The sequence below is a fragment of the Streptopelia decaocto genome (assembly GCF_964273445.1).
Source record: "Streptopelia decaocto genome assembly, contig: HAP1_SCAFFOLD_113, whole genome shotgun sequence".
NCBI lineage: Eukaryota > Metazoa > Chordata > Aves > Columbiformes > Columbidae > Streptopelia > Streptopelia decaocto.
In genome coordinates, this window is record NW_028117297.1 from 148017 (window position 1) to 157267 (window position 9251).

Here is a 9251-nt window from a genome sequence, read left to right on the forward strand (position 1 = left end):
TGTGGCATCATAGTGACCCTTCCGGAGACGCTGTGCCTCTGTGCCATCATATTGACCCTGCCTAGAGACGCTGTGCCTCTGTGCCATCATAGTGACCCTGACTGAGACGCTGTGCCTCTGTGCCATCATAGTCACCCTGCCTGAGACGCTGTGCCATCATAGTGACCCTGCCAGGAGACGTTGTGTTTCTGTGCCATCATAGTGACCCTGCCTGAGATGCTGTGCCTCTGTGCCATCATAGTGACCCTGCCTGAGACGCTGTGCCTCTGTGCCATCATAGTGACCCTTCCGGAGACGCTGTGCCTCTGTGCCATCATAGTGACCCTGCCTGAGATGCTGTGCCATCATAGTGACCCTGCCTGAGATGCTGTGCCTCTGTGCCATCATAGTGACCCTGCCTGAGACGCTGTGCCTCTGTGCCATCATAGTGACCCTGCCTGACACGCTGTGCCTCTGTGCCATCATAGTGACCCTGCCTGGAGACGCTGTGCCTCTGTGCCATCATAGTGACACTGCCGGAGACGCTGTGCCTCTGTGCCATCATAGCGACCCTGCCTGAGACGCTGTGCCTCTGTGCCATCATAGTGACCCTGCCAGGAGACGCTGTGCCTCTGTGCCATCATAGTGACCCTGCCTGAAGATGCTGTGCCTCTGTGACATCATAGTGACCCTGCCTGAGACGCTGTGCCTCTGTGCCATCATAGTGACCCTGCCTGAAGATGCTGTGCCTCTGTGCCATCATAGTGACCCTGCCGGAGACGCTGTGCCTCTGTGCCATCATAGTGACCCTGCCTGAGACGCTGTGCCTCTGTGCCATCATAGTGACCCTGCCTGAGACGCTGTGCCTCTGTGCCATCATAGTCGACCCTGTCTGGTGACGCTGTGCCTCTGTGCCATCATAGTGACCCTGCCTGGAGACGCTGTGCCTCTGTGCCATCATAGTGACCCTGCCTGAGACGCTGTGCCTCTGTGCCATCATAGTGACCCTGCCTGGAGATGCTGTGCCTCTGTGCCATCATAGTGACCCTGCCTAGAGACGCTGTGCCTCTGTGCCATCATAGTGACCCTGCCTGGAGATGCTGTGCCTCTGTGCCATCATAGTAGACCCTGCCTTAGACACTGTGCCTCTGTGCCATCATAGTGACCCTGCCTGAAGATGCTGTGCCTCTGTGCCATCATAGTGACCCTGCCTAGAGACACTGTGCCTCTGTGCCATCATAGTGACCCTGCCTGAAGATGCTGTGCCTCTGTGCCATCATAGTGACCCTGCCTAGAGACGCTGTGCCTCTGTGCCATCATAGTGACCCTGCCTGAGACGCTGTGCCTCTGTGCCATCATAGTCACCCTGCCTGAAACGCTGTGCCTCTGTGCCATCATAGACGACCCTGTCTGGTGACGCTGTGCCTCTGTGCCATCATAGTGACCCTGCCTGGAGACGCTCTGCCTCTGTGCCATCATAGTGACCCTGCCTGGAGACGCTGTGCCTCTGTGCCATCATAGTGACCCTGCCGGAGACGCTGTGCCTCTGTGCCATCATAGTGACCCTGCCTGGAGATGCTGTGCCTCTGTGCCATCATAGTGACCCTGCCGGAGACGCTGTGCCTCTGTGCCATCATAGTGACCCTGCCTGAGACACTGTGCCTCTGTGCTATCATAGTGACCCTGTCTGAGACGCTGTGCCATCATAGTGACCCTGCCAGGAGACGCTGTGCCTCTGTGCCATCATAGTGACCCTTCCTGAGACGCTGTGCCTCTGTGCCATCATAGTGACCCTGCCTGGAGACGCTGTGCCCCTGTGCCATCATAGTGACCCTGCCTGAAGATGCTGTACCTCTGTGACATCATAGTGACCCTGCCTTAGACGCTGTGCCTCTGTGCCATCATAGTGACCCTGCCTGAGACGCTGTGCCTCTGTGCCATCATAGTGACCCTACCTGGAGACGCTGTGCCTCTGTGCCATCATAGTGACCCTGCCTGAGACGCTGTGCCTCTGTGCCATCATAGTGACCCTGCCGGAGACGCTGTGCCTCTGTGCCATCATAGTGACCCTGCCTGAGACGCTGTGCCTCTGTGCCATCATATTGACCCTGCCTAGAGACGCTTTGCCTCTGTGCCATCATAGTGACCCTGACTGAGACGCTGTGCCTCTGTGCCATCATAGTGACCCTGTCTGAGACGCTGTGCCATCATAGTGACCCTGCCAGGAGACGCTGTGCCTCTGTGCCATCATAGTGACCCTGCCTGAGACGCTGTGCCTCTGTGGCATCATAGTGACCCTGCCTGAGACGCTGTGCCTCTGTGCCATCATATTGACCCTGCCTAGAGACGGTTTGCCTCTGTGCCATCATAGTGACCCTGACTGAGACGCTGTGCCTCTGTGCCATCATAGTCACCCTGCCTGAGACGCTGTGCCATCATAGTGACCCTGCCAGGAGACGCTGTGTTTCTGTGCCATCATAGTGACCCTGCCTGAGATGCTGTGCCTCTGTGCCATCATAGTGACCCTTCCGGAGACACTGTGCCTCTGTGCCATCATAGTGACCCTGTCTGAGATGCTGTGCCATCATAGTGACCCTGCCTGAGACGCTGTGCCTCTGTGCCATCATAGTGACCCTGCCTGAGACGCTGTGCCTCTCTTCCATCATAGTGACCCTGCCTGAGACGCTGTGCCTCTGTGCCATCATAGTGACCGTGCCTGGAGACGCTGTGCCTCTGTGCCATCATAGTGACCCTGCCTGAGACGCTGTGCCTCTGTGCCATCATAGTGACCGTGCCTGGAGACGCTGTGCCTCTGTGCCATCATAGTGACCCTGCCTGGAGACGCTGTGCGTTCATAGTGACCCTGCCAGGAGACGCTGTGCCTCTGTGCCATCATAGTGACCCTGCCTGAGACGCTGTGCCTCTCTGCCATCATAGTGACCCTGTCTGAGACGCTGTGCCTCTGTGCCATCATAGTGACCCTGCCTGAGACACTGTGCCTCTGTGCCATCATAGTGACCCTGCCTGGAGACGCTGTGCCTCTGTGCCATCATAGTGACCCTGCCTGAGACGCTGCGCGTCTGTGCCATCATAGTGACCCTGCCTGAAGATGCTGTGCCTCTGTGCCATCATAGTGACCCTGCCGGAGTTGCTGTGCCTCTGTGCCATCAAAGTGACCCTGCCGGAGACGCTGTGCCTCTGTGCCATCATAGTGACCCTGCCTGAGACGCTGTGCCATCATAGTGACCCTGCCTGGAGATGCTGTGCCTCTGTGCCATCATATTGACCCTGCCTAGAGACGCTTTGCCTCTGTGCCATCATAGTGACCCTGACTGAGACGCTGTGCCTCTGTGCCATCATAGTCACCCTGCCTGAGACGCTGTGCCATCATAGTGACCCTGCCAGGAGACGCTGTGTTTCTGTGCCATCATAGTGACCCTGCCTGAGATGCTGTGCCTCTGTGCCATCATAGTGACCCTTCCGGAGACGCTGTGCCTCTGTGCCATCATAGTGACCCTGTCTGAGATGCTGTGCCATCATAGTGACCCTGCCTGAGATGCTGTGCCTCTGTGCCATCATAGTGACCCTGCCTGAGACGCTGTGCCTCTGTGCCATCATAGTGACCCTGCCTGAGACGCTGTGCCTCTGTGCCATCATAGTGACCCTGCCTGAGACGCTGTGCCTCTGTGCCATCATAGTGACCGTGCCTGGAGACACTGTGCCTCTGTGCCATCATAGTGACCCTGCCTGAGACGCTGTGCCTCTGTGCCATCATAGTGACCCTGCCTGGAGACGCTGTGCGTTCATAGTGACCCTGCCAGGAGACGCTGTGCCTCTGTGCCATCATAGTGACCCTGCCTGAGACGCTGTGCCTCTCTGCCATCATAGTGACCCTGTCTGAGACGCTGTGCCTCTGTGCCATCATAGTGACCCTGCCTGAGACACTGTGCCTCTGTGCCATCATAGTGACCCTGCCTGGAGACGCTGTGCCTCTGTGCCATCATAGTGACCCTGCCTGAGACGCTGTGCGTCTGTGCCATCATAGTGACCCTGCCTGAAGATGCTGTGCCTCTGTGCCATCATAGTGACCCTGCCGGAGTCGCTGTGCCTCTGTGCCATCATAGTGACCCTGCCTGAAGATGCTGTGCCTCTGTGACATCATAGTGACCCTGCCTGAGACGCTGTGCCATCATAGTGACCCTGCCTGGAGATGCTGTGCCTCTGTGCCATCATAGTGACCCTGCCTGAGACGCTGTGCCATCATAGTGACACTGCCAGGAGACGCTGTGCATCTCTGCCATCATAGTGACCCTGCCTGAGATGCTGTGCCTCTGTGCCATCATAGTGACCCTGCCTGAGACGCTGTGCCTCTGTGCCATCCTAGTGACCCTGCCTGAGACGCGTTGCCTCTGTGCCATCATAGTGACCCTGCCTGGAGACGCTGTGCTTCTGTGCCATCATAGTGACCCTGCCTGAGACGCTGTGCCTCTGTGCCATCATAGTGACCCTGCCTAGAGACGCTGTGCCTCTGTGCCATCATAGTGACCCTGCCTGTGCCTCTGTGCCATCATAGTGACCCTGCCTGAGACGCTGTGCCTCTGTGCCATCATAGTGACCCTGCCTGAGACGCTGTGCCTCTGTGCCATCATAGTGACCCTGCCGGAGACGCTGTGCCTCTGTGCCATCATAGTGACCCTGCCTAGAGACGCTGTGCCTCTGTGCCATCATAGTGACCCTGCCTGAGACGCTGTGCCTCTGTGCCATCATCGTCGACCCTGTCTGGTGACGCTGTGCCTCTGTGCCATCATAGTGACCCTGCCTGAGACGCTGTGCCCCTGTGCCATCATAGTGACCGTGCCTGGAGACGCTGTGCCTCTGTGCCATCATAGTGACCCTGCCTGGAGACGCTGTGCCTCTGTGCCATCATAGTGACCCTGCCTAGAGACGCTCTGCCTCTGTGCCATCAGAGTGACCCTGCCTGGAGACGCTGTGCCTCTGTGCCATCATAGTGACCCTGCCTGAGACGCTGTGCCTCTGTGCCATCATAGTGACCCTGCCTGGAGACGCTGTGCGTTCATAGTGACCCTGCCAGGAGACGCTGTGCCTCTGTGCCATCATAGTGACCCTGCCAGAGACGCTGTGCCTCTGTGCCATCATAGTGACCCTGCCTGAGACGCTGTGCCTCTCTGCCATCATAGTGACCCTGCCTGAGACGCTGTGCCTCTCTGCCATCATAGTGACCCTGCCTGAGACGTTGTGCGTCTGTGCCATCATAGTGACCCTGCCTGAAGATGCTGTGCCTCTGTGCCATCATAATGACCCTGCCGGAGTCGCTGTGCCATCATAGTGACCCTGCCTGAGACGCTGTGCCTCTGTGCCATCATAGTGACCCTGCCGGAGACGCTGTGCCTCTGTGCCATCATAGTGACCCTGCCTAGAGGCGCTGTGCCTCTGTGCCATCATAGTGACCCTGCCTGAGATGCTGTGCCTCTGTGCCATCATCGTCGACCCTGTCTGGTGACGCTGTGCCTCTGTGCCATCATAGTGACCCTGCCTGAGATGCTGTGCCTCTGTGCCATCATCGTCGACCCTGTCTGGTGACGCTGTGCCCCTGTGCCATCATAGTGACCGTGCCTGGAGACGCTGTGCCTCTGTGCCATCATAGTGACCCTGCCTGAAGATGCTGTGCCTCTGTGCCATCATAGTGACCCTGCCGGAGTCGCTGTGCCTCTGTGCCATCATAGTGACCCTGCCTGAAGATGCTGTGCCTCTGTGACATCATAGTGACCCTGCCGGAGACGCTGTGCCTCTGTGCCATCATAGTGACCCTGCCTGAGACGCTGTGCCATCATAGTGACCCTGCCTGGAGACGCTGTGCATCTCTGCCATCATAGTGACCCTGCCTCAGATGCTGTGCCTCTGTGCCATCATAGTGACCCTGCCTGAGACGCTGTGCCTCTGTGCCATCATAGTGACCCTGCCTGAGACGCTTTGCCTCTGTGCCATCATAGTGACCCTGCCTGGAGACGCTGTGCTTCTGTGCCATCATAGTGACCCTGCCTGAGACGCTGTGCCTCTGTGCCATCATAGTGACCCTGCCTAGAGGCGCTGTGCCTCTGTGCCATCATAGTGACCCTGCCTGTGCCTCTGTGCCATCATAGTGACCCTGCCTGAGACGCTGTGCCTCTGTGCCATCATAGTGACCCTGCCGGAGACGCTGTGCCTCTGTGCCATCATAGTGACCCTGCCTAGAGGCGCTGTGCCTCTGTGCCATCATAGTGACCCTGCCTGAGATGCTGTGCCTCTGTGCCATCATCGTCGACCCTGTCTGGTGACGCTGTGCCTCTGTGCCATCATAGTGACCCTGCCTGGAGACGCTGTGCGTTCATAGTGACCCTGCCAGGAGACGCTGTGCCTCTGTGCCATCATAGTGACCCTGTCTGAGACGCTGTGCCTCTGTGCCATCATAGTGACCCTGCCTGAGACACTGTGCCTCTGTGCCATCATAGTGACCCTGCCTGGAGACGCTGTGCCTCTGTGCCATCATAGTGACCCTGCCTGAGACGCTGTGCGTCTGTGCCATCATAGTGACCCTGCCTGAAGATGCTGTGCCTCTGTGCCATCATAGTGACCCTGCCGGAGTCGCTGTGCCTCTGTGCCATCATAGTGACCCTGCCTGAAGATGCTGTGCCTCTGTGACATCATAGTGACCCTGCCGGAGACGCTGTGCCTCTGTGCCATCATAGTGACCCTGCCTGAGACGCTGTGCCATCATAGTGACCCTGCCTGGAGATGCTGTGCCTCTGTGCCATCATAGTGACCCTGCCTGATACGCTGTGCCATCATAGTGACACTGCCAGGAGACGCTGTGCATCTCTGCCATCATAGTGACCCTGCCTGAGATGCTGTGCCTCTGTGCCATCATAGTGACCCTGCCTGAGACGCTGTGCCTCGGTGCCATCATAGTGACCCTGCCTGAGACGCTTTGCCTCTGTGCCATCATAGTGACCCTGCCTGGAGACGCTGTGCTTCTGTGCCATCATAGTGACCCGGCCTGAGACGCTGTGCCTCTGTGCCATCATAGTGACCCTGCCTGAGACGCTGTGCCTCTGTGCCATCATAGTGACCCTGCCGGAGACGCTGTGCCTCTGTGCCATCATAGTGACCCTGCCTAGAGGCGCTGTGCCTCTGTGCCATCATAGTGACCCTGCCTGAGATGCTGTGCCTCTGTGCCATCATCGTCGACCCTGTCTGGTGACGCTGTGCCTCTGTGCCATCATAGTGACCCTGCCTGAGACGCTGTGCCCCTGTGCCATCATAGTGACCGTGCCTGGAGACGCTGTGCCTCTGTGCCATCATAGTGACCCTGCCTGCGACGCTGTGCCTCTGTGCCATCATAGTGACCCTGCCTGGAGACGCTGTGCCTCTGTGCCATCATAGTGACCCTGCCTAGAGACGCTCTGCCTCTGTGCCATCAGAGTGACCCTGCCTGGAGACGCTGTGCCTCTGTGCCATCATAGTGACCCTGCCTAAGACGCTGTGCCTCTGTGCCATCATAGTGACCCTGCCTGAAGATGTTGTGCCTCTGTGACATCATAGTGACCCTGCCTGAGACGCTGTGCCTCTGTGCCATCATAGTGACCCTGCCGGAGACGCTGTGCCTCTGTGCCATCATAGTGACCCTGCCTGGAGACGCTGTGCCTCTGTGCCATCATAGTGACCCTGCCTGAGACGCTGTGCCTCTGTGCCATCATAGTGACCCTGCCGGAGACGCTGTGCCTCTGTGCCATCATAGTGACCCTGCCTGGAGATGCTGTGCCTCTGTGCCATCATAGTGACCCTGCCGGAGACGCTGTGCCTCTGTGCCATCATAGTGACCCTGCCTGAGACGCTGTGCCTCTGTGCCATCATAGTGACCCTGCCTGGAGACGCTGTGCCTCTGTGCCATCATAGTGACCCTGTCTGAGACGCTGTGCCATCATAGTGACCCTGCCATGAGACGCTGTGCCTCTGTGCCATCATAGTGACCCTGCCGGAGACGCTGTGCCTCTGTGCCATCATAGTGACCCTGCCTGAGACGCTGTGCCTCTGTGCCATCATAGTGACCCTGCCTGGAGACGCTGTGCCCCTGTGCCATCATAGTGACCCTGCCTGAGACGCTGTGCCTCTGTGCCATCATATTGACACTGCCTAGAGACGCTGTGCCTCTGTGCCATCATAGTGACCCTGCCAGGAGACGCTGTGCCTCTGTGACATCATAGTGACCCTGCCTGAGACGCTGTGCCTCTGTGCCATCATAGTGACCCTGCCTGGAGACCCTGTGCTTCTGTGCCATCATAGTGACCCTGCCTGAGACGCTGTGCGTCTGTGCCATCATAGTGACCCTGCCTGAAGATGCTGTGCCTCTGTGCCATCATAGTGACCCTGCCGGAGTCGCTGTGCCCCTGTGCCGTCATAGTGACCCTGCCGGAGACGCTGTGCCTCTGTGCCATCATAGTGACGCTGCCTAGAGACGCTGTGCCTCTGTGCCATCATAGTGACCCTGCCTGGAGACGCTGTGCCTCTGTGCCATCATAGTGACCCTGTCTGAGACGCTGTGCCATCATAGTGACCCTGCCAGGAGACGCTGTGCCTCTGTGCCATCATAGTGACCCTGCCTGAGACGCTGTGCCTCTGTGCCATCATAGTGACCCTGCCTGAGACGCTGTGCCTCTGTGCCATCTTATTGACCCTGCCTAGAGACGCTGTGCCTCTGTGCCATCATAGTGACCCTGCCTGGAGACGCTGTGCCTCTGTGCCATCATAGTGACCCTGTCTGAGACGCTGTGCCATCATAGTGACCCTGCCAGGAGACGCTGTGCCTCTGTGCCATCATAGTGACCCTGACTGAGACGCTGTGCCTCTGTGCCATCATAGTCACCCTGCCTGAGACGCTGTGCCATCATAGTGACCCTGCCAGGAGACGCTGTGCCTCTGTGCCATCATAGTGGCCCTGCCTGAGATGCTGTGCCTCTGTGCCATCATAGTGACCCTGCCGGAGACGCTGTGCCTCTGTGCCATCATAGTGACCCTGCCTGAGACGCTGTGCCATCATAGTGACCCTGCCTGGAGATGCTGTGCCTCTGTGCCATCATAGTGACCCTGCCTGAGACGCTGTGCCATCATAGTGACACTGCCAGGAGAGGCTGTGCATCTCTGCCATCATAGTGACCCTGCCTGAGATGCTGTGCCTCTGTGCCATCATAGTGACCCTGCCGGAGACGCTGTGCCTC